Below are 26,123 nucleotides of genomic sequence, written 5' to 3' on the forward strand. Positions count from 1 at the left end.
CAGATCATGTTTTAAAATGTTTTAGCAAGGACCACTTCAGGGACACATAACAGTCAAGAGTGTAACAACAACAACAAAAAAAATCAATCATTCTGGCTATTTTAGGCTAGATGTGATTTAATACAAAGAATTAGGGGCATGCAAAACCGTTGGATGAGCTACATCATTTCAGAAGTCCAGAAATGCTAGAATCACAGGAAATTTTCACCAAAAACCTCACAGCCCTGAAGCAGATAATTCACTTCTAAAAGCAAATCTTTATGTCTGCCATTTTCTAAAAGCCAGGCATCCTATCACTGTTGCCAATGGAGTAATAATGGCTCCTGCTTCTCTCCCCCTCCAACCTTGCATTTCACTGGCAGATATGTAGCGACCAGGCTTATGATAAAATAACAGAAGGGGCTATCTTAATTCCCAGCAGACAATTTAACAGAGACATTGAGATCCTCCAATTATGTGAGGAGTAATGTTGAAAAGAAGTACAATGAGCAAAAGGTAAGCCTTTAAGGAATAAAGGAGAACAGGCAAACTAGATTAAGTTTTGAGTTTCTTTTTAAAGAATATTTCTTAAAGCATATGCTATTTCCCTTTCCATATGAAATGTTATTTGTTATTTTTCTTTTGTTATGCTCTATCACTGTCACATTTGCCGACTTTATGAAAATCAATTAGAAGTTCTCACTTGTCTTATTTGTTCTGATAGATTTTCAACTACAAGTAAATTAATTGTACCTTGAATGTTCAAACCTTGAATATTTAAAGAAATTTCTGTTAAAACTATATCTACTGAGAGAATTTTTAAACACAAAACTGACAGCCTTTTTATTTTATTTCTAGTCTTGCTATACTGTTTTTCTACCTCTTCTTAAGCAATTAACCACTTGTATTCTATAATCTATATTCAAGTTCTATTTCTTTATTCTAGACATATTCTAAAAATCATGAATTTTGATCATTCATGTAATGAATTAACAATGCAATTTTGTACATTTCTCTTTTTGTTGGCATAGATTTTACACAATATACTTTTATTTTTGGAGTGCAAGACTTCATAGTTACTGATCTGTGGGCTTGCAATGAAAATGCCTGAATATAAGCATCAGCCTCCACTCGTACTGGTCACGTGCTCTGAGTTTCACTTAATGACTCTCATAGAGAGGAGAGGAGCCATTTTCTACTTTCCTCACATATAAACTGAGAATACTATCACCACCTATAGAGTTAACTGATGACAAATCAAATAGCTCCTAGTACCTAGTACACGATAATATCAAAGTTGGCAACTGCTATGATTACTATTCATAATAATAAGCTGTGTTGTCTTTGCTCTTTGCTCTAGAGACAGGGTTTTAAGATCTAATATTTAACTCTTTACAAAGAGGAAAAAAAGGCCCCGTTTTCCCTATTTTTCACCAAACTTGAACAATCTGGAATATCCCTGGAGTCCCTATCCATTTACATTTCTGAACATAAAACAACATCAAGTGAATGCCAGATGATAATAGAGCCCCTCTGTTCTAATTCTTCCAAGATGAGTTGTCTGGCTTCCTTTGACTGAATTTATCTTTTACTAGTTCATTAAACATGTTGTAGTGTGAATTATCATTCCAGTCACCCATTTGCTTTGTTATGAGCTAATTGAGTACAGTTAAGTTCACTCACTTCTTGATGCTGTTTTGAAAGGATATTTTGTCTTGTTTGAAAATTTGTTGCATCATTTTATAAATCAGATGCTCTGGTGATTGCTTGTATAATTTGACAATCTTTTCTATTAACCTACTGAACAAATATTTATTCAGTCCATACTACATACTTAATGAGATATGGTCCTGCCCTCAAGATACTCATTATGTTGGGGAGAGAAATATGTAAATGAAGATATACAGTACTCAGGAGAAGGTGGTGGATACATAAAGGAGGAAAGAATAATATCTTTCTACTTGATTGGGATGGAGAGGAAGGAAAGGCCAGAAGTGCCAATGTTTGAATTAATATTTAAAAAGAAATAGGTGCTTGGCCAGTAAATGAGGCATAAAAGATGAAGCATAAGAAGCTTCTGAAGACATGGAGACATGAGTATTCCATGCAATAAATGTACTTGTCCTGTTCAGATACCCACCAGAAGGTTTTTATGACTAGAAGATAGAAAATAACAGGGGAAAACAGTCTGTAGTCATATCTTAGATTCAAAAAGCAGGAGCGGGTAGGGATGTTAAAAGGCATATACGTGATTTTGAGATACAGAGGGATTTTTTAAATTGTAAGCAGAGTGGATAAAATAATCAGATTAGAAGTTTTAAACATAATAGAACAGACACATAGATTGCTGAAACAAGAAATTCTGTACACAAATGTATGGATTTATGGTGAATTAGTAAATGACAGAGATGGTACTTTAAATATGTGGGAGGAAGAAATTGTATTAGAAGGGTGAATAGTCTACAGTCATTCTGCAAGTGCTAGAATTCTGAATCTGTCAATTCATATCTCTATTAATTGGGCAAAAACAAAGCCAATAAGGTGGAATTAAACTGAAAAGTCAATGGCATGACTGTTGTTCAGTAATACTAAGTGATCGTTATAATATTATAATGGCAAGTTGGCTATCTAAAAATTATTCAAATTCATATTTCTCACCATTCACAAGAATATGTTTAAGTGGACCAACAGCCCAAACTTTTTTTAATTATGGAATTATTAGGAAAAATATATTGAAAAAGTGTTGGTGACTTTTAGATAGAAAAAGCTTTCTTAGTAAGAAGCAGAATGCAAAAATGTAAAATAAAAGATTTGCAAGTTTAAAAATACTACAATTATGGATTTCTGTGCAAGGCATCCCACCCAAATTAAGACAAATGACCGACCAAAAGGCTATCTAGTATGTATATATAACAAGTAAATGGCAAGGATGTGGAGAAATAGGTATTCCTGTGGTGCTCATGGAAGTACAAACAAATATAATCATTTTAGACTACAGTTTGGTAGGATCCATTAAAATAAAAATGACAGATGTTCTGTGAACTCATTCCTATTTATTGGATATTTATAAGCATCCTACAGGTAACTTACCTTAACATACTTCAGCACAAAGCATGTGATGTAAATGTGTAAAGAAGCAGTCACACCTATGCACAAGAAAGCATATGGAAGGATGTTTATTGTGCTATTTGTAATACTAAAAATTTCAAAACAACCTACATATCCATTAAAAGGGTTTGAATTATGATATGTCTATACTATGGCATGTCATAAGGATTTAAAAAGAATGAGAGTTATATTGTTTATATGATAATAACTCCAGGAGATACTTAGGAGAAAGAAAAATTACAAAAACAGGTATGTTGTGATGCCTGTTATAAACCACAACAGTATATAATTGTTTTTCTAGGAAAATGTATATATTAATGGATAGAAGAAGGTTTGAAAATGATGTCTTCATTTTTCTAGCAACAGAATTCCTCCGAGGGAAAATCAGTGTCATAGGGCTGGATTGTGGCTCCTCCTCCCCAACCAATACTATTGAATGGACACATGCTCCTGGTTGGACCAACCAGGATGTCCTTATTCTCTTAGCCATGGTCTTAGTTTTAAGGTGGGTGGTTGAAGTCAAGATAATTAATCAGAAATTTTACTGGACAGTTGTATTTTGCTGTGGGAGAACTAAGGTAAAATGAGCTTTAAAATTGAGTGATCACATTTGCCACCACGTTGGAAAAGTCCACATGGATTTGGTTTTAATTGTGCAGTCAAACCTAATCCTCACTAATATAGGATATATGTCTCCCTAACCAACAGGGAGCAGTGAAAAAGAGAAGTCTAAGTTGTTTTTTGTTTGTTTTTTTTTAAAAAGAAGCATAATTTGTCAAAACGCATTAAATTGTAACTAGAGATCTTGGAGATCTGTATATTTCACTGTATGTAAATTTTAAAAAATAAAGGAAAAGAAATGCAGAATGGAGGAGGGGAGAGGAAATGATGACACACAGAAAATACAAAATAAAATGGTTTCAATAAGCTTAAACACAATAATCTCAATGAATATGACTAAGTTAAATTCTCTTTGTTAAAAGACAAGTGCTCAGATTTGATATCTTGAAAATCACATTGCTCGATAATACTTATAAAACACACCTAAAACAGAATGGTATAGGATAGTTGGAAATAAAAAGAAGGAAAAATATACTCACCATAAGACCAACAATTCCACTCCTACCTACCTACTCAAAAGAAATGAGGGCATAGGTCCACAAAAAGACTATACAAATGCAAATATTTGTATGATCTTTATTCATAATGAAATGGATTTGTAAATGGTTAAAGATTTGTAAATGGATAAACAAATTGTACATTCATACAATGGAATACTACTTAGCGATAAAATATAATGAACCACTGATAAGACAACATATTTGAATTTCAAAATCATTAGCTGAGCAAAAAAAGCCAGATGCAAAAGAATACATGCTGTATGTTTTCAATTACATGAAAGTCTAGAAAAGATAATGTCTATGAAAGAAAGTAAATCAGTGATTACCTGAGATGGGGGTGAAGGATTACCTGGGTATAGCTAAACAGGAATTTTGGGGTGTGACGGAAATGTTCCGTATTTTGATCATTGTGATGATGACTTGAATATGCCAATTTTTCAAAAATCACACAAATGGGCGCATTTTATGATATATAAATTATACCTCAGTAAAAACAAAATGAAAAGGGGGAAAAATCACCAAAGAGGAATAATAGCTCATTTGGTTTTAGAAGCAGAGTAGGTTTTTCTATGCAGAAGAATCTGAGTTGGGGTTTTTGTTTTGGTTTGGTTTTGTTTCTTTTTTATGTGAGATCTGAAAATAGCAAGGCTCTACAAAGTTGAACAAGAAAGAAGAGTGTTCCAGACAGAGGAAGCAATAAATACAACTTCAAGAAGCAGATGAGAAATGGTTCATCTGGGGAACACAGCAGATTACAACAGTACCAAAAATAGCAGGTGCAACAAAGAAGAGTCAAGTGCCCGTCCTGTACCTTGCATAAGTAAGACTATCTTTACTTTGTTCTTGAACATGGATAATATTTTGTTTGGATATATAATTCTTGTCTCATTCTCCTGTCCCCATTAATGTTTCTCAGTTTTTCTTATTGCATATTATCATTAGGCACTTAGTGTTGTTGAGATGTCTGAGATTGCCTGCTGTCTGTTCCCCTGCCGGTAAATAACATTTTGCTTCTCGTGGACTATAGGCCATCTTTGGGACTTGTTTCCTGAATAATTTTTTCTTGATAGTCAAGGAGTCATTTTCTTTTGGCGATCTTATCACATATACATTGGAGCTCCTAGATCTATCCCCCATGTTTCATCTTCTCTAATAACTTTGAAACTTCCATTTTCATTTCTAACGACTTTTGTGGGCAACTTTAATGTCTGTTCTTCCACCTGATTTGATATTTTAGTTCTATCAATAACTCAGTGTTTTTTCCCTTTATTATTGTTTTATTTTTTTTGAGATTTGTTTGTTTGTTTATTCATTTGAGACAGGGAGGTGAGGGAAGGGAAGAGGGGGAGGGAGAGAGAGAATCTTAAGATTTCCTGCCGAGTGTAGAGCTTGTCACACAAGGCTCAAACTCACCACCCTGAGATCACAACTTGAGCCAAAATCAAGAGTTGGCTGCTCAACCAACTGAGCCACCCAGGCAGCCCCTTCATTATTGTTTTAAATTCAGCAATTTTTTTTTTTTTTTTTGGCCAGCATGTAGTCTTACCCATTTCATTATTACCAGCTCTTATTTCATAAACACAGTGACTTCTTAAGTTTTATAATTGAATTAATATAAATTTCTATTTATATTATATATCAGGGTTCTTCAGAGAAACAAACAGTACAAACACAATTAAAAAGGGAAAGAAAGAGATTGATTTTAAGGAATTGCTCACACAATGTGGGGCCAGGCAAGTATGAAATCTATATGGCAGGCTGGTAGCTGGGAACTCAGGCAGGATTTCTCTATTACAGACTAAGACAAAATTCCTCTCTCTATGGGAAACCTCAGTTTTTTTCTCTAAATGCCTTCAAGTGATTGGACTAGGCCCATCCCTATTACTAAGGGAGATCTTCTTAGAGTCAACAGATTGTAAATGTTAATCACATCTACAAAACACCTTCACAGCAGCAACTAGATTCGTGTCTGACCAAACAACGAGGACCAAAGCCTAACCAACTTGACACATATAATTTTTTTGATGCATAGAATTAACGTATAATTATATCACTTACTGTTACATTCATATAAAATACCACATTTGCTTATGATAGGATGGGTCTTTGGTTTCTCACACTCGTCTACTCTTTATAAAAGCAATTTGTTCTGGTTCCTCCATACAGTTGTCTTTTATGAAAGGCACCATCCTCTGGTTCCTCGCACTTCTCTACTTCTTCATAAAAGCAATTTGTTCCGATTCCTCCACATATACTTGTCTTCTATGAAATGCACCATCATTTTACTTGCACAAATTTTGGGTTGTATTTTGTTTTGTTGTTTAATCAATATGGAAATTAATTAGTGCGAATGTTCAGATTTGGAGCTTGAAATGAATTCTATAAGATCAGAACATGTTAGATGATCTATCTCAGATTCTCAGTTTACAATTTCTTATAAGTAGTAAAAAAAATAATCCTTTTAATAAAAGACATCTCTTTATAACAACCTTTTCTTCATATCTGGTTGAAACTTCAAGTTAAAAGTGGTAACATTGGGGAAAAAAATGTTCATGCCCTTATTTAAAATTGTTCTATAAAATTAAGGCAAAAAAGCCATCATAATAAGAAATCAAAACGATATATTTGGTAAGATAGATATAAGCAATTTTGGAATTTTGTTAAACATAAACTATCATTGATACCTTTTATGAGTAAAGGGAGTGGTCAGTGGTTATTAATAAAACAAATAGTGCCATCTACTGACTTTGTAATTATATTATGAAAGCTGCCATAAACATCAATGTTATATCACATAATTTTCCAATGTGATAGTTCTAGTCATTCATTTGATAATTTGAATTTTCCAAGAATTTGTATTCATTTAAAATGATTACATTTAAATCTCTAGTTCTGCTAACTGAAGTGGAATTTACATGTGCTTAAATCAAATGACTGCTACTTTGCAAAATCACTGTTATCAGGAAGCAATTCTTTTAAGTGTCCCTTTGTGCTAGAAACTGCATGATGCAAAAGAAATATGCCTATATTCTTGTCACACACACGACTCAATAAGAATTGCTGAGATTGTAGAAATGTACAATTAGACCTCTACTACTCCCACCAAACCCTGCTTAAATGATTGAAGAAATGCACACATCAATGTAAATTATGAACAAAGAAGAAACTGGAGTCTATTTCATAATAGGTATAGTAAAGAGGATTAGAGTTAGCTGCCACCACCTTTTGATTTAGATATGATTTTATAGGGCAATTAACAGTTAAAGATTTTGTGGACAATCAAATAACACAGTAATTGAAAAATAGTATGATATACTGCATTTAAATAGTATGATATACTACATTTAAAACTTAAAAGTGCAGAGAAAAAATTCTTTCTTTGGCCCACTAGCTACCTTGTGAAGTTTCTGGAAAGCAGAGAAGGGCAGGCCTGTGCTCACAATGAAGAGTTTCAGAGTACAGGAAAATAATGGCTCCAGAGCCAGGGATGTGGAGCCAGAGAGCTTAATCTCCAGGACATCTTCCAAGGCCATTGATGGCCTCAGGATCGCAGGGTGATGAGCATCCTATACCCTATATATCCTGTATATATTCACAGGTTCATGTCAAGACATAAGACTAAAGGTCTTACCAAAATACAATATGCTAATCTGTTCTGGTAGTAACGCTAAATTCTGGACTCTCTCACTGAATAATAAAGCTTTTCCTGGAACATTCCTAGGCTCTCTTGACAAGAGAAGAATCCTGTGAAAGTCTAATATAAAAATAGAATTAGCGGTACATTCTAAGTTTATTCCTTTGTTCATTCATTTCAGGAGTACTTCAGAGAAGTATCGTTTTTCATAACACATGCATCTGTATAACACTGCATTTATTTTAGAATAATTTTTGCTTAAAGATAAGTCAATGAAAGAATATATGCCTCCAAATGCAGGGCCCATTATGTAGTATATAGGGTGTAAGCACCAGGATGTCAGTCTTTTAAGCCCAAGGCCAACAAAATCAAGTAAAATCTTAAACTCTTTGGTGGTATGCTTGGATAAAGATTAAATTGTAAGCATTTACAAGAATAAGATAGGTTAAATTCATAACTACCAGCTATAGCTACTGAAAAGGTTCCTAATATCAACTTGTACTTCACATGCTTTTTTTTTTTTTTTAATAGGTAAAGGAGAAATGACTGGGAAGCTGATTAGAAATAATGATAATTCGGGATCCTATAGAGCTAAATTTCTTGCTCCAGGAATCAGGCTTTTATTAGAACATTGTTTAACCCTTTCTATAAGGCCACAATACCATGTGATCAACTAAACCGAAAATTACTAGAAAGTTTGTAAGCTGATAGTATCTACCTTAAGGCGAGTAAGACTTCCGGTTAGTTTCAATAGTCTCAATACATTTCATAGGTGAAATTTAGGTTAATTTTCTTCTTTCTAAAATTGCAGTGATAATCTAATTCCATAACTCCTTGTGGTAGGCTAACTAATGGCCCCTACAGAGAGCAGGCCCTAAAGTATGGAACTTGTCACTGTTACCTTATGTGGCAAAAGGATCTTCCAGATGTGATTAAGTCAATGAATTTGCGATGGGAAGATTATTTTGGATCATCTGGATAAGTACAGAGAGAGGCAGAGGGAGATTCGACACACACAAAGGAGAAGGCCATGTGAAAACTAACATGGGAGTTGGGCAGATGCTGGCTTTGAGGATCAGAGAGATGTGACCACAAGCCAAGGAGTGGCAGCAGCCACAGAAACTAAAAAAGGCTGGCACCTTGATTCCAGCCCAGGGGCTGATTGTGGCCAGCAGAAAGTGAGAAAACAAATTTCTGTTGTTTTAAGCCACCAATTTTGTAGTAATTTTTTGCAACAGCCATAGACAACTGGTATACTCTCTATCATCCAGGGTTCTTGTTCATAATAATGGATATCACTTAAATACCTTGGGTATCATTAGCACCATGCTAAACCTTCTGAAAAAAAAAAAAAGTCTTTAATTCTTATATCTCTTTTTTCCCCAACTCATACTATTCTCCTCCTTGCTTACTCTGCTCCAACCATTCTGTATCCCTTAATATACAAGGTTTTAGGCCTCTGCACCAGCTGTTTTGTCTGATTGGACTATTTTCACTCAGACATCATAATAATAAACTCTTGCCCTCTTCAAGTCTTAGATCAATTTTACCTTCTCATGGGGTCTATTCTGACTTTCCCAGCCAACATAATGGAAGAGTTGTACCCTGTTCTTTTTTATTATTTTAATCTAATTTCAATCTCTAAAATGTTATATAATTTACCTAATTGTTATGTTTATTTTATATCATCTTTCTGCTCCCTCTAGTTATGTAAGCTTCATGACTAAATGATTTTATCTCTTTTTTTCACTAATGCATTCCCAATGCATAGAACAATATCTAGCATATAATTGGCATTCAGTAATCTTTTCTTAAATGAATAATTGAAGGAAAACATTTTAAAGTCTATTGCAATAAGTTAGAGATGCTGATATCCTAAATCATACCAAAGCAAAGTGCAGCTTTTAGTTCAAGGTGACATGTTGTCAAATCATCTTGCGTTTTTATTTTCAGTTTCTGTTCTGTGCCAACTAAAGGCTCAAACTTCATTAATAAGGCCATAGAATGGGCAATAATTTATAGATATATGCTACTATATCCTGGTTATCAGGCAGGCTGATAGCTTTCATTTTACATAAGTTCTCAATGAGTCTCCACAAAAAGTTATACCCTGGGCAAAGGCAGAAATGCCAGGGACTGAGTTTCTACAAGGTTGGATCTTTTTTTTTTTTTTTTAAGATTTTATTTATTTACTCATGAGAGACACAGAGAGAGAGAGAGAGAGAGAGAGAGAGAGAGGCAGAGACACAGGCAGAGGGAGAAGCAGGCTCCATGCGGGGGGCCTGACATGGGACTCGATCCCGGGTCACCAGGATCCCACCCCCGGCTGAAGGTGGCGCTAAACTGCTGAACCACTGGGGCTGCCCACAAGGTTGGATCTTAAAGACTATGCTGAACCTGTCAGGTAATTGCCTAAATAGTCAGAAATTCATATTGAATGGATATAAAGGAAAGCTTTCTGAGCATTTTCCAGATCATCTGGATAACAGGTAGAGAGGCAAATTTCCTTAGCAGATCACTTAGTTAAAATATTCCCTGATCTATTAACAAGGCAAATCAAGAAGAATTCCTCATTTCTTTATAAAAAGACGCTGAAATACTGAAAGTGAGTCACTTTTGATATTTAGAAAATGGTTTGCACTATGTTAGGAAATTGTAAAGCTGTATCCTACAAAAGATGTTCAGGAAGAGCTACACTAAGGACAGTGCTCTAAAGTGAAGGAAGGTGGGGGCACCTGGATGGCTCGGCAGTTGAGCGTCTGCCTTTGGCTCAGGTCGTGGTCCCAGGGTCCTGGGATCGAGTCCCACGTCAGGCTCCCTGGATGGAGCCTGCTTCTCCCTCTGCCTGTGTCTCTGCCTCTCTCTCTGTGTGTCACTCATTAATAAATAAAGTCTTTTTTAAAAAATGAAGGAGAGTGACAACAGTACCAATGACCTTCTGGAGAACAGGAACCAACATGGGATGCAGAACTTCAGTGACTGTCAAGTGATACATGAGTAACACAGGGAACATGCCAGGGAAAGAAAATGCCCACTGACATAAAGTCTTTGATGTACTAATACGGCAGACAGACACATGCCACTTTTTTTTAAAAGATTTTTTTTTTTATTTTTATTTATGATAGTCACACAGAGAGAGAGAGAGAGAGAGAGAGAGGCAGAGACACAGGCAGAGGGAGAAGCAGGCTCCATGCACCGGGAGCCCGATGTGGGATTCGATCCCGGGTCTCCAGGATCGCGCCCTGGGCCAAAGGCAGGCGCCAAACCGCCGCGCCACCCAGGGATCCCGACACATGCCACTTTTAAAACCATTTTAGTTAATATCCATATTTCTTTGATTGTACTTTCCAGGGTTGTTGAAAACTAACTTTTACATTTGATTCCAAGTGTTTTGGTTTGCTTATTTGATCCTTATTTTTTTTTCCTTTCGTTCTCTAGAAATTTATCTAAGACTAATCAGATCCGATTAAAGGCAATTCATGTTTTGCTTTTTTTAAAAGGATAATGTAATTATTCACATTGGAAATTAACATCATGTTAACAGGTTTTGAATATTATTTTAGGAAGAAGTGAAACATGTATCACTGTTCAAAAAGGAGTGTTTTAACTTACATATTTAGAATTTAATGATGAGAGAAGATTCTCTCAGAAAAAGTTATAGATCACAGAACCCCAGAACTAAGAAATTTAAGAACCTTGGTATAAAAACTAAAAAAAAAAAAAAAAAAAGTTTTAAAATATGAAAAGCCTTTAGTTGCAATTAAATCTAAAAAATTAAAATAACCAACTAGAAAAAAAAAGTACTTGGAGAGTCTACAATAGTGTGATATTCAAATGATTAGGTAACAGTGAAGATTAGAAAAATGGAAAGATGTTATGACCTAGGTGGAAATGTCTATTTGAACCAAATTATTTTAAGTATGATTATTCAGAATATTCATTTTGCAAAGCATAATTATCAGGTCATTGATGCAACCTAGGATTTGAGGATAAAAGAATATCAGTGATTCAGAGAAAATGCTAATAAATCTGATTGATTTGATACATTTGTCCTTAAAACTAATTATTTTTAAACTAGTTACTAATAAAAGTCTTACTAATGCTCAAATGCATTCCTTCAGGAATTTAGTCATTGAGTGAGGAACTTCCAAATATAAACACAGGTGAAAAACAATGCCTGTCCTCAGCTGCTCAAAGTTTCATAGAACAAAGTTACATAAATAACTAACATCAGAATTAAATTCAAATTAAGGAAATTATGTTGGCACATTGGTTTTTGTCTCAGCCCTTTTATATAGTCATAATTAATTCTGTTTCTCAAGGTTTTTTTTTTAAACTGCCTTTCTTTTTAAAAAGTACTAATCCACAAGTATGAGTGTGCTATTAAAAGGAGACATTCCAGGGATAGGGATCAACCTGTGCAAAGGCAGGTAAACTAGATATGCACAGCTGGACGTAGTATACGTACAGGAAGCAGATATTACACTAATCCAAGAAGGAGTTAATGAGAAAGCAAATGTATATACTAGGTATATATCTGTATCTGGAAGCAATGAATCTAATAAAAGTATTAAAGGATCATTCTACCGATAAGATAATGCTGTATGTCTAGGCAGGGTCTCTTTTGGCTTCAAGTACTGTGTTTGTGTGCCAGAGGATTTGTTTGATTGAGATAGAAAAGAAGGTTGAATATTTAACAAAATCTGCATCCCACAGGGTAAAATATTCATATGGGAAGAGTTGCAGTCATTAAATGACCATTTAAAGATATGGAGCACAATATCCCCAGAATACAAGAGTAAGTGTTAATATATTGCCCACCATGCAATATGTGGTCAATAAAATGGAGATTCAGTAAGGATTTACAACTATGCATTCTACCAGACATGTGAAATACAATGATGGAGAATCTTGAAATATTGAATATACAAGCGTTCAGAGTCAGCAGATAAGAAATGTTATATAATAAGGAATTAGATAGGAAAAAAGAATCATATTGAACTACATTCATAAGATTGCCACCACTTCCCAGAAAGAATGAAAATAATAAGCCAAGAACCTGGTCACTGAGGGGTAAATCAAGGACCTACTGGACAGAATTTGAATATAATATGTGGACCTGGTCATAGGAATAATGTAAGAATTTTCTTACCTTGGTCAAAGATTGTCAAAGAACTTTATATTTCCACAGACTAGATCTACAATTAGTCTCTATCTATTAATAGGAGGTATCTGGATCAACTTATTGGAGTTGTTTTAAAATTTTCATTATGCATAGGTATCCCAAGAAGTGTTCATTCAGAATTCAGAGTCCTGGCCCCTTTCTTCAGAGCTATAGTTCAGTACTTTTGGAGTAGCCTTCAAAGAACATCATTTGGGACAAAAAAAAAAAAAGTCCCTGTTGATTCTGATAAATATTATCTGTGGACCACATTTTGAGAAGCAACTAGACAAAAGAGGGGTTAAGAAATAAAACTATATTAGGTTGCCTTAATATCCAGGACTGGAAAAGTTCTAAGAATGCACAACCTGAGAATACACAATATATTGGTGACCAGCAATATCTTGGTGACTTTCTTCTCACAGTTACCAGCTTACACTTCACCTCCTAGACTCACTGTACTCTTTCCCATTGAGCCTAGACATTATCTCAAACATGAACTGTGTAGTCCGCATTATGTCATTATCAGCAGCTAAATGATTGTTATTCTACTAAAAGATAATAAAATGGATCTCAACTCTGTAGGTAGGGGAAATAATGAACTGATTTGATCTGATTTTTAAATAATTGTTCTTTTTGTTAAAATGCTTTGAAATTGTTTGACAAACACAGATAAATGACATATGACCAATAACCATGTCATACTCTTTGCAAGATCTTTGCTGATCTACCAACTCAAGGAACCATAATTGTTGTGGAATCTCATATTTAGGGAAAACATGCAATAATGCCATATTTTTAGTAAGTCATTTGGTAGATTGCATTTTTAATATTTCAGAATTCTGAAAAAAAAATCCTCAAGTGGCCCTAAAAAATATAAATAATAATTATGATTGTCCACTGCAGTTCTGCTAAAAAAAATACAATTGAAAAATTATATACACAATTAGAAATCTAGGTAAATACATAAAACACAAAGAAAACTTCATATTTTATTTATTTATTTATTTATTTATTTTAGAAAACTTCATATTTTAAAAGAATCATCTTGCACACGGCAATTTGGCTTTAAGAGACATGCTTTAATATCAGTGATATTTTTAAACACAAATCATATGCAAGTACTTTAAAGCTCATTTTTCTTAAAGCATCATCTGCAAAATAAGCATGTGAAATATATGACAAGAGAAAGAATATAAAATCAACATATAATTTGTATCCAAGACAATGAAGAAAATAAAATCAAGTAATGAGTCATGCTTCAGAATAAGTATTTTTTTCAGTACAATTATCCTTGAGCTCTTTTAGAAGATTAAAAATGAGATTTGCATTCAATGTTTCTTTAAGGCTGCATATAAATGGATTTCGTCAATAAGGATTAGTACAATACATAGCTAAATATTTCTGCCAATCCAAAATTCTACTTCCCTCATATTTTAAAAGGCAACTACAATTTAAATCCAGATTGGCCCATGTAGAACAAATTTATTTCTTGTGTTTTGTGTGTGTGTGTGCGTGTGTGTGTGTGTGAGAGAGAGAGAGAGAGTCTATGTAAAGTCTACAGACTTTACAATCTGAATCTTCTAATAACATATTTACTCACAGACCTGTTCCTGGCATATGATTTTTTTTCATATAACTATGCTTTATATAGGATGTGTGCCTAATTTATATTTGGATGTTGTTGTTTTTCACCAAAAGAAGACAGAATCTTGTCATCCACATTAGTTTCATTTCCATATCTCAGGCACATAAAAAATGTAATAATATTGAAATCTATAAGAAATGACATGCTGTCTAAAGAGGCAGAAGTTGCAATTCACTTGATAGGAAATAGATGCTTTCTAAATGAATGATATCCCTTTAATGGAATTTAAATTATCCTGTTTTTAAAAATATGATTTTTTACAACACTATTTAGGAGATAAGTTTTATTTATTTAAATAATATTTAGGCCTTTTATAAAAATTGGAATTCAGTTGGGACATTATCAGACTGACATCAATCACATTCAATTTGGAGTGAGGTATGTATAGTTATAGCTTTAAAAACAGTTGCTGGATAGATGGCCCTAACGAAAAAACAGAGAATACAATTAGGTAATGTGATTTGAAAGTCAACAAAGATCACACTTGAAGTATTTTGCCCAAAATGGTTATTTCTTCTGCTAATCAAACCTAAAAACCATACAAATTTCACCCCATGTGTTAAGAAAAACCATGGCCTCTGGCTGAGTGTTATGTGATGGAGATCAAATTAACATGGATTAGTTTATCAAGTTAAATCAAAAGCCATAAAGGAAACTGTGAGAAAAATCCTGAACATGTCATGTTGCTTAAAGAGAATATATTAAGAACACTTCAGTTGAGAGCACTGAGAAGCTTCCTCCCCCTTGGGAAAAATTGTGGTATTCAATTCTACAATTCTTTTGTAGAATTTCATTGATGCATCTAATTCATTTTCATCACCTTGTATTAATTTAATTTGTTTTGTAATTCTTAAAATTTTGGTATGAGAAGTAAAAATATCTCTTACAAAGAGTTCTCATGTTAATATTCAAAAGTTCACTCAATGAATACTTTCTTAGAGACCAATAAAAACAGTCTCTAACATACCAGAAGGAAAATGAATACAAAATTATAGCTCTGCTATGAATTTGGGAATGATTTCCAAGTTCTGGGAAGTTTAAAAAAAAAAAAAAGCTTGGTACCTAGATAGCTGGACCAAAGGAGAGTATGGAAAAAGAAAAAAAAAAAAAAAAGAAATGCAAGATCTTTAGTTGAGACCAAATTAGTTTGAAGAACAGATAAGGTTTAAGGACTTTTCTTAGGAAACAGTTCCAACATACATAGAGTAATTCAGTGAACCTTCCCACCAGCTGTATAGTCTATCAGATAACAAACATGTACAGAAAGTTCTTTTATTACTTTAATTTTCAAAAGAAAAAAATTTGAGGATGGTTATAATGAGTGATATATTTAAAATGAAATTATAATGGGTGATAATCAAATATTTACTTTGCTTCTTTTTACTGCATTTAAGATAATAAACAGGTTATTAAAAACCTGTTTCGGGCAGCCTGGGTGCCTCAGCGGTTTAGAGCCGCCTTTGGCCCAGGGCGTGATCCTGGAGCCTCGGGATCGAGTCCCACGTCGGGGTCCCTGCATGGAGCCTGCTTCTCCCTCTGCCTGTGTCTCTGCCTCTCTCTCTCTCTCTCTCCCTCTCTCTGTCTCTCTGTGTGTCTCTCATGAATAAATAAATAAAGTCTTAAAAAAAAAAAACCTGTTTCAAGAATCAAGACCACTGTTCAATAAGAAGCATACTTTGAGTCATTATTATGCACTAATTGAAAGGAGGGTAGGTTTTATAAGTTGATATAATCAATATATCTGGTTTTACAAAACTTAAGCATATATATCTAAGAAAAATCATCAGGACACATTCTCACAATAGGCTACTTTAAATATTTAAGAAGATTAAAGATTTGTGAATCATTGACAAAACAGGTTATATTTTCATCCCTTTTCCTTTCTCAAATTACTTTCCTTTCTAATAAACAATCTGAATAAACTATGGCTTACATTTTCCAATATTTATGCATGGCTAAATCCAAATCCAGTAGGCTTAAAAATAAATGTGTAACCATATTATAAATATATTTAAACAGGGCAGTGCTTGACTTTACACAGTACATCCAACCAAAAGTATTATGAACAATCTGCATAGATATCTACTCACTACCCATCAGTTCCTCAATCTATATCATTGGGAAAAAAAAGTCACAATCCTAAGTTTATTTTCTAAGTTGCTTTTTCACACCAAACTATTGTAGCATGCAATCCTGCTGCTTCTAAAAAATATTCTAAACGTTCCTATAAAAAGATATTTTAGATTTTGCTTTGAAGTCAAAAACAAAAACAAAAAAAAATGAAAAACTACGTTGATTTTTGAAGGAAAACGGTATTCATTAAGGCTCCAATCATGACGTCCCCAAGAGATTTGACATTACTGCATGAACCCAAAAATGTGTGCCTTAAGAATTCTGCAGGGAATTGCCTCTATGTAGATTAGTGAAGGTCAATGGGAGGCAACTCAGTTACTTTGGTGGGAAAAACTAACCTTCAGAAATGTTGTCAGCAAGCATATATTTTTAAGCAGTGTTTTATCCTCATCTAATTGAATAAAATGGGATAATTAGAAAAAATATTAGATTATTGCTTTGTGAAGGGTGGGTGCTTTTATTCTAATGCAAATGAACTTTGATAGACATATAGATATATTGGTCAAAGAGTAGAATACCATTGTATTGGCCTGTGTTGTCTGTAGCTTCTAGAAAAGCCTCAAAGTTTAAAAGTAAAAATAAAAATGAACAAAAAGTAACTTCCTTTAAACTCATGATTTATGTTCTCTATGTGTCTTGAAACAAATCAAAATCATTATATTGCACACCTAAGGCGAATAATAACAATAATAATCTGTTCTTCGTATTTCATTGTGGCAAATCTCAATGATTTATATCCAGCCTTTCTAATAGTGATACGCAGTTCATTACTGGGAACATACAATTCTGAGTGAACATACAGAGCTATTTGTAATTGATCTCTTTATCAAGATTTAATATTCCTCACGGTTGAATAATGACTTTCTTTGGAGAATATATAAAGTTTTCACCCTACTTTTCCACTGTTTTGTTTCATCAATCACAGAGCTACAAATAATTGGAGTGTCTTTTTGAGAACAGAGGGACTGGAGAAAAGCATGACTGTTAATGATTTTTAAGAATTTTCATTTTAATTTTAAAACTTTTTTTCACATTAAATTATATTTCAGGGAAAACATTAAAAGTGCCTAGTTTGAAGCTCAATATTTCAAAGTATGTGTCTTATATTTCTGAATGTTGTACACCTAAGAAATTATTATCTATGAAAGAAGGTCAATTCAGCTCAAATGATTCAGCATTTGAAAAAATCCAGCCAGTCTCTTAGACTTTAATGACATTGAGTTATTATTTAACAAATATCTTATATTTTTGTGTTTTGGGGATGCGGTTGAACCAGCTGAAAAAGATATGTTTTATATAAATACACTGAAAAAAAAGCTGACTCCAGTTAAATTATAAATGCCTGTTCCCACAGGTTATGTAAACAGATTAAGAGTAACAAAGAACTTCATCATAACAATATTGAAAAAAATACTCCTTTTTTGAGACTAAGCTTGTATCACTCCACTAAGACAGTAGCTAAAATCTTTTTCATTTACACTTTTATTTGTAAAAGCAGTTTTTAAGGTTTGGTTTACAATCTAATTTTTTGTGATCCAAATTCTGAGTAACTTTAAAATGTGATTAGTTCTGATGTACCACAAATGAGTTACATGTATATGAAATGGGAGAATGAGGGTGCTGGGGTGGTTCAGTCAGTTACGTGTCTACCTTCAGCTTAGGTCATGATCCCAGGGTTCTGGGATCAAGTTCTGTATCAAGCTCCTTGCTGAGCAAGGAATTCTGCTTCTCCCTCTGCCTGCCCTCCACCCCCACTCATGCATGCTCTCTCTCTCCCTCTCTTTCCTGCAAAAATAAATAAAATCTTTTTTAAAAATGAGAAAAGAAACTTGACACCCCAATCTACAGATGACTCTGAGTATATATGTATGCAAAAATATTGTTATTTTTAAGCTTTCCTTCTGTATAATGTCTGCTTATGCATTTGTACAATTTTATTTAACATATTTGTCCATAAAAAATAGCACCTTAGATTGCTGCATTGAGCAATTTGTCACAAAACATTGGCTTTGATCATATATGGCTACAGAGACTGGATTTTTGTCTAATTAACCACTATTGGTTAACTATCCACAAGGTTGAGAAAAACAGTACAATGGCAGACATTAAATGTTAGAATATGGCAGTGAAGTCACCTATTATCCTCTAGTTTTTCCAGACCAGGCTCAGTTTAGTCCTGTTGACAAGTGAAATTACTACTAATGCCTCTTTTCACTCTTAAAAGTGTCCCAGTTTTGATGATAGATTGAATTATTATTATTCTTATTAGGGAAAATAAGATATCTTTTTCTTAGACATGAAACAAAATCCTATTGCCTTAATAAAAATCAATTATTTAGAAAAGTCATAATTTGCATTTTATGTTAACATATCGTCCACTTTTTGGACAAACCATCTGTATATCTAAACCACACAGAATTCCAATTATTTTTGCACACACACATTTATGAAATACCAGTAAGATTAAAAGTTAGAAATAGAAACACCCAACCATTATTTGTTGTTTCAATTATCTTTTTTTAAGATTTTATTTATTTGTTCATGAGAGACAGAGAGAGAAAGAGAGGCAGAGACACAGGCAGAGGGAGAAGTAGGCTCCATGCAGGGAGTCCGCCGTGGGACTTGATCCGGAGGCTCCAGGATCACACCTTCCGCTGAGGGCTGAAGGCGGCGCAAAATCTCTGAGCCACCCGGGCTGCCCCTGTTATTTCAATTATAGCCATGTATGGGGCACCTGGGTGGCTCATTGAGAATCTGCCTTTGGCTCAGGTCATGATCCCAGGCTCCTGGGATCCAGTCCCACATCGGGCTCCCCACAGGGATCCTGCTTCTCCCTCTGGCTATGTCTCTATGTCCCTCACGAATAAATAAAATCTTTTTAAAAATTATAACTGTGGGCATCCCTGGGTGGCTTGGCAGTTTGGTGCCTGCCTTTGGCCCAAGGTGCTGGTCCTGGGGTCCTGGGATCGAGTCCCACACTGGGCTCCCTGCATGGAGCCTGCTTCTCCCTCCTCCTATGTCTCTGTCTCTGTGTGTGTGTGTGTGTGTGTCTATCATGAATTAAATAAATAATAAATAATAAATAAATAATTTTTAAAAAATTATAACTGTGTGTTAAGCACATTTATGGGATAAAACTCTAACTGACAAAAGCAAAATTTCAAAAGGTAAGTATAGTCTCCACCTTGAGATGATAGGGAAAGTCGAGAAAAACAATAAATATATATGGGAGAACCAATATTTAAAAAAAGAAAAAGTGTGTGATACGGTAAGTTTATATAGCCTAGGAAGATATTCAATGGGATAGAATAACCCTTAGGCAGATTATTTTATTCAGGTGTAGATAAAAATATAGACTAACGGGATGCCTAGGTGGCTGGGCAGTTAAGCGTCTGCCTTTGGCTCAGGTCATGATCCCAGGGTCCTGGAATTGAGTCCTGCATCGGGCAACCCGAGGGAGCCTGCTTCTCCCTCTGCCTGTGTCTCTGCTTCTCTCTCTCTCTCTCTCTGTGTCTCTCATGAATAAATAAAATCTTTAAAATAGATGATAGATAGATGATAGATAGATAGATAGATAGATAGATAGATAGATAGATACTCACAGCTATAGTACAAACACAGACAGACACGTAGACATATAGATCATCATGGTTATTTCATTTATGTAATCCATTACAAAGGGATGGGAAAAGTAAGAAATATATTGGGAAATTTATTATTTGAGACAAAAGTCTCTCGTACCACATACCAAGTAAAATCCAGATAGAATAAATCTAAAATAAAGGAATTATGAAGAAATGTTTAAACAATCTTTTAAAGATATGTTCATTAGATTACTCCTTTCTGCCCCTGGACGCCACCGAGGAAGCATCGTTAAGGTCTCCCCTCCCCACACCATCATGTCTGAGTCAGAGTCTCCCAAAGAGCCCCAGCAGCTGAGGAAGCTCTTCATGGGAGGTTTGAGCTTCCAAACAACCGATGAGAGTCTGAGGAGCCATTTTGAGCAATGGGGGACGCTTCCAGACTGTGTGGTAATGAGAGACCCCAACACCAAGTTCTCCAGAGGCTTTGGGTTTGTGTAGCCACCGTGGCGGAGGTGGACACGGCCTCGAACGCTGGGCCGCACGAGGTGGCGGAAGAGTCATGGAACCAAAGAGGGCTGTCTCCTGAGAAGATTCTCAAAGACCTGGTGCCCACTTAACTGTGAAAAAGATTTTTGTTGGTGGCATTAAAGAGGACACTGAAGAGCATCATCTAAGAGATTATTTTGAACAGTATGGGAAAATTGAAGTGATTGAGATCATGACTGACCGAGGCAGTGGCGAAGAGAGAGGTTTTGCTTTTGTGACCTTTGACGCCCACGACTCTGTAGACAAGATTGTCATTCAAAAATGCCATCCTGTGAATGGCCTCAACTGTGAAGTAAGGAAAGCCCTACGGAAGCAGGAGATGGCTGGTGCTTTGTCCAGCCAAAGAGGCCGAAGCGGTTCTGGAAACTTTGGTGGTGGTCGTGGGGTTGGTGTTGGTGGGAAGGACAACTTTGGTGTGGAGGGAACTCCAGTGGTGGAGGTGGCTTCGGTGGCAGTCGAGGTGGTGGTGGATACGGTGGCAGTGGGGATGGCTATAACGGATTTGGTAATGACGGAAGCAACTTTGGAGGTGGCGGAAGCTATAACGATTTTGGCAATTACAACAATCAATCCTCAAATTTTGGACCCATGAAAGAAGGAGATTTTGGAGGCAGAAGCTCTGGCCCCTATGGTGGTGGAGGCCAATACTTTGCCAAACCACAAAACCAAGGTGGCTATGGCGGTTCCAGCAGCAGCAGCAGCAGCTAGGCGGTGGCAGAACGTTTTAATTACTGCCAGGAAACAAAGCTTAGCAGAAGAAGAGAGCCAGAGAAGGGACAGGGAAGCTACAGGTTACAACAGATTTGTGAACTCAGCCAAGCACAGTGGTGGCAGGGCCTAGTGGCTACAAAGAAGACATGTTTTAGACAATACTCATGGGTATGGGCAAAAAACTCGAGGACTGTATTTGTGACTAATTGTATAACAGGTTATTTTAGTTTCTGTTCTATGGAAAGTATAAAGCATTCCAACAAAGGGTTTTAATGTAGATTTTTTTTTTTTTTGCACCCATGATGTTGATTGCTAAATGTAATAGTCTGATCATGATGCTGAATAAATATGTCTTTAAAAAAAATCTTTTAATTAAGAATAATTATAATTATTTTGGCTAATTATAATACATAATAGCAATTATGAATTAATTAGGAATTAATTTCGAATCACAAATGAACTAAAATGTTTACAAAAGAAAATTTGACTTTGTAAATATCAGTACTTTGGAACTAAAAACAAATCACAAAAATTTCAGAACAAATCGCCAAATAGAATATTTCTGCAGCAAAAATAACATTTATAAAAGGACTAGCCATAATTGAAATGTTTTATAAATCATTTAAAAATATCATAAATCCAGTTAAAAAAAGTGGCAAAGAATATAAACAAAAAATCACACTTGAAACAAAACCCACATTAATGAAAAATATAAATTTTATTTGAAAATAAGTAGTTAAAATTTTTAAAAATCTATGAGGATCAAATTAAGAATTTTAAAATCTGATAATATTCACATTTTGTTAGCTTTGTTGAGAGAGGAAAAAAACCTGCTAGTGGAAGGACAAATTAGTTCTCACTTTCTGAAAGACTTCAGTTGTATCCAGAAAAAGTCCTAGTCTTTAAATTGTTAATTTTCCTACTGCAAATAAGTTAAAAGTAATTACAGGTGTACAAGAAGTTTAATATTTTCTGGAATATTACTCAAACTATGGTGTTTACATAATAAGCTTTTATAGTTAAATGTTAGAAGCTAAGTAAATATAAATTTGAATAAAATAATTATGATATAGTAGCATAGACTTGGGAAACTGACAGAGGTGTAAAACTAAAAGAATAAATGAAGACAGAAACCCATAAATAATGTTTGCAACCATGTAAAAGTATATCAATGCATAGAAAAAAGAGTTTAGAGGAAAATAATTACTCTCAATTACTAAATTAATTATCAATGGTGAGAATGGTTTTGAAATTTTATTTTTAATGCATTAACATTTTTCATGATGTTGAACATATATGTATAAATAATTCTTCTATACCCTAAGATCTATCTGAAAATAATGACATTCATTCAACAGTTAATAAATAATGTATGCAAATTATTTATTGAGACAAAATTGACATAACACAAGATTAACCACTTAAAGTTTACAATTCAGGGCACCCCGGGCGGCTCAGCAGTTTAGTGCCACCTTCAACCCAGGGCATGATCCTGGAGTCCTGGGATCGAGTCCCACATCGGGCTTCCTGATGGAGCCTGCTTCTCCCCCTGCCTCTCTCTCTCTCTCTCTCTCTCTCTCTCTCTCTCTGTCTCTCATGAATAAATAAATAAAATCTTAAAAAAAAAAGTTTACAATTCAATGGCATTTAATACATTCACAATGTCATCCAACCATATACTTTTAAAATATATTACTATAAGTTATATTATAAATCATATAATTTTAATTATAATAAAAATTATACTTTTTAAATATATGAATATAAATTATTTTTTAAAAATATATATGGTATTCGTGTATATTTCTAAACACTATTCAACTCAGAATAGTGAGTTTTTTTCCTTCTCTCAATTTTTATGACTCCAGTTTGTCAGTCACATGGTTACATGCTGACTTCGTAAGCAAAAAGATTTAGGTGTCTCTAGAAAAAGGAAGAGGAGATACAGCTTCTGTGACACAAAAGATGTCATTTTAGGCACCTAAATATTTTTCATGATCTCCGCCCTCCCTGTACAAGCATACTTCTTATATTCTTATAGAACTTCCTAGGAGGTGTGAGAATTACAAAGAAATGGAAAAACCTCAGTAGTTGAGGATTTTAGGGGAACAAACGGAATGCAAAAACCAATGGTCTCCATCCTAACCACATCAGAGACAATAAATCTGTGGTAAAAACTCTCAGGGCTGCTTCAAAAATAAGCAAGGCCTAAAAAAAAAAGCAAGGCCTGTATTCCTCACCCTCCAGATACTCCAGATATTAGAAGCCCAAGACCTCATCCGATTAATACTGGCTCTTCCTCTTGTTGGACAGTTACCTCTGCTTCATTAAAATATTAAAGACTCCACCCTAGGAGGACCACCAGGATCATTAACCTATTAACATAGGAGGCAGGTATAGGTTCTAAGTACACCAGTGAAACTTCATGCCCACTTCCACAGGCCATGACAAAGGTCCTTAAATAAAGGACCACTCTTGGGATCCCTGGGTGGCTCAGTGGTTTGGTGCCTGCCTTGGGCCCAGGGTGTGATCCTGGAGACCCGGGATCAAGTCCCACATCGGGGTCCTTGCACAGAGCCTTCTTCTCCCTTTGCCTGTGTCCCAGCCTCTCCTCTGCCCCCCTTCTCTGTCTCTCATGAATAAATGAACAAAATTTAAAAAAAAAAAAAAAAAAAGGAACACTCTCACCTTAGGGAGTCAAGGCTTTAGAAGTTATCCCCTGTAATCTCCTGGTTTGCTGAAAATAGAACGTTTCCTTTGTGTGATCACCCCATCTGGTGTAGTCTCTGTTGGTAATTTTGGTGAATTTAGGTTGTCTCTTCAATTAATGAGTGCATGTCTTGTTTTCTAAGCAGATTAAGGCAAAATAAGGAATTCAGTTTTGGGTTTTGTTTTGTTTTGTTTTACTTCAATTCACTTAAAGCAAAGTTTTTCATAGGGTTTGATGATTCCCTGGAGTGTATCTAGATGTCCTCAGCATGTGCTGTTTGGAGGAACATTGCTAAGATTAGCTGAATGCTGAAGGCTTGCATGATCACTTAATTATTCCATTGTAAGGCAAATGTCAACCTGAGCACAGGTATTGTGTAGGGGGGGTTCCCTAATAGTAATATAAACTTCCAGATAATCTGAATATACATGTGTGGGGAATACATGGGTCACTAAATTAAAAAGAGATAAAATTTTACCAGCCCACATAACTTTGTACTTTTTTGGAAGCAAAGACATTCTGAAGCTCATAAGAAATAATTACTATACACTTCACAAATGAACATTAAACAGATGTAACATTTTACACCAAACAGCATAAAGGTTAAGTACCTGCATACCGGAGTCAAACTTCTTGGACCAGAATCCTAACTTCATACTTAAGAGCTGCAAGGCCTTGGAAAAATTCCTGAACCTTTAAAAAATTCAGTAAAATGGGAAAAATAATAAAATACATAAGGCATACACTAATTGTGAGAATTGATTGAGAGAATCTCCTTAAAGTTGAGAGATGTTATATATTTAAATCCTAGAAATTTTATTTGTCAAAAGTCAGACCTATTTTATTAATCTCATCACAACTCTGTGGAAATACATCAACTCTTCTTTTAAAAATAACAAAAGAGGCTTCAAGGACAGTGCTTTGAAGTCCAAACGAGGGAGAGCAATTATATATTTATAGCCCAGAAAATTGTATAAGAGGCTTATGATAAATATTTCCAGAATTAAGACTAAGTAATTACATTTTTAAAACTTTAGGGGATCCCTGGGTGGCGCAGCGGTTTGGCGCCTGCCTTTGGCCCAGGGCGCGATCCTGGAGACCGGGGATCGAGTCCCACGTCAGGCTCCCGGTGCATGGAGCCTGCTTCTCCCTCTGCCTATGTCTCTGCCTCTCTCTCTCTCTCTCTCTCTCTCTGTGACTATCATAAATAAATAAAAAAATAAAAAAATAAAAAAAAAACTTTAAAAAAAGTCTAGATTCAAAAAAAAAAGTCTAGATTCAAAATGCAAGGGAAAAATCACCAGCAATTTGAGGATTTGTTTACCAGATTCAGATAAATAAATATAAAGGATGCAGATAAATGCTTCTTTCTTTTTTTTTCTATTCTAGCCATAAAATGTGACACACTCTTTTAAATTAAAACTATAATGTTAGGGATCAGTTTTATTAGATTTAAATGAATTAGACTCTACTATAATATTTAACAGTGTTGCGGAAAATTGCAACATTAAACTGTCTTTGGATTCATTTATAGGATACGCCTAGCAGAGTGACTCTAACAAGGATCCTAGGCGATGGAAGGGAATAAAGATTGCTGTTTTTAACTCAGTTCACCTTCCTTCGGGGAAGATATTGACGCAGTGTTCCAAAAGGAAGGTCCATGTCATATATTACATTAGTGAAATAAACAATATTTAAAGGTGGAAAGACTCTCCTATTATCGGATGTACTGACAGGTATTAAAATAATATAGTAAAAGCCATTCAGTTGGAGAAAAAGTATACTGTA

The 26,123-nt window shown here is 34.8% G+C and overlaps 1 long non-coding RNA gene across 5 annotated transcripts in view; it reads right to left on the bottom strand.

Annotated features, from left to right (window-relative positions):
* Positions 1–26,123, bottom strand: part of LOC140626657 (uncharacterized) — a 65,789-nt gene that overhangs the window by 35,656 nt on the left and 4,010 nt on the right. For 3 of the 5 annotated variants that reach the window (XR_012025707.1, XR_012025709.1, XR_012025705.1), the window contains exons 2-4: positions 24,947–25,028; positions 24,314–24,472; positions 3,070–3,125 (exon numbers count right to left, since the gene is read on the bottom strand). This is a non-coding gene — a long non-coding RNA (uncharacterized lncRNA). The remainder of the gene's footprint in view (positions 1–3,069; positions 3,126–24,313; positions 24,473–24,946; positions 25,029–26,123) is intronic. The other 2 variants (XR_012025706.1, XR_012025708.1) reach the window with 2 other exon arrangements.

The sequence above is a fragment of the Canis lupus genome, chromosome 38 (genome assembly GCF_048164855.1).
Source record: "Canis lupus baileyi chromosome 38, mCanLup2.hap1, whole genome shotgun sequence".
NCBI lineage: Eukaryota > Metazoa > Chordata > Mammalia > Carnivora > Canidae > Canis > Canis lupus.